Genomic DNA, 749 nt, shown 5'->3' on the forward strand with positions numbered 1-749 from the left:
AGGCGTGTGCAGGAAATGGGCTACAGGTGCCGCATTCCCCAGGTCAAGCCACTTTTGAACCAGAAACAGCGGCAGAAGCGCCTGACCTGGGCTACAGAGAAGCAGCACTGGACTGTTGCTCAGTGGTCCAAAGTACTTTTTTCGGATGAAAGCAAATTTTGCATGTCATTCGGAAATCAAGGTGCCAGAGTCTGGAGGAAGACTGGGGAGAAGGAAATGCCAAAATGCCAGAAGTCCAGTGTGAAGCACCCACAGTCAGTGATGGTCTGGGGTGCCATGTCAGCTGCTGGTGTTGGTCCACTGTGTTTTATCAAGGGCAGGGTCAATGCAGCTAGCTATCAGGAGATTTTGGAGCACTTCATGCTTCCATCTGCTGAAAAGCTTTATGGAGATGAAGATTTCATTTTTCAGCACGACCTGGCACCTGCTCACAGTGCCAGAACCACTGGTAAATGGTTTACTGACCATGGTATTACTGTGCTCAATTGGCCTGCCAACTCTCCTGACCTGAACCCCGTAGAGAACCTGTGGGATATTGTGAAGAGAAAGTTGAGAGACGCAAGACCCAACACTCTGGATGAGCTTAAGGCCGCTATCGAAGCATCCTGGGCCTCCATAACACCTCAGCAGTGCCACAGGCTGATTGCCTCCATGCCACGCCGCATTGAAGCAGTCATTCATGCAAAAGGATTCCCGACCAAGTATTGAGTGCATAACTGAACATGATTATTTGAAGGTTGGTGTTTTTT

The 749-nt window shown here is 49.5% G+C and overlaps 1 protein-coding gene across 1 annotated transcript in view; it reads right to left on the bottom strand.

Moving 5' to 3' along the window:
- Positions 1-749, bottom strand: part of ankef1a (ankyrin repeat and EF-hand domain containing 1a) — a 157,753-nt gene that overhangs the window by 93,896 nt on the left and 63,108 nt on the right. The gene's annotated exons all lie outside the window — the stretch shown is intronic.

This window comes from Nematolebias whitei, chromosome 12, assembly GCF_014905685.2.
Source record: "Nematolebias whitei isolate Nwh7 chromosome 12, NemWhi1, whole genome shotgun sequence".
NCBI classification, from domain to species: domain Eukaryota; kingdom Metazoa; phylum Chordata; class Actinopteri; order Cyprinodontiformes; family Rivulidae; genus Nematolebias; species Nematolebias whitei.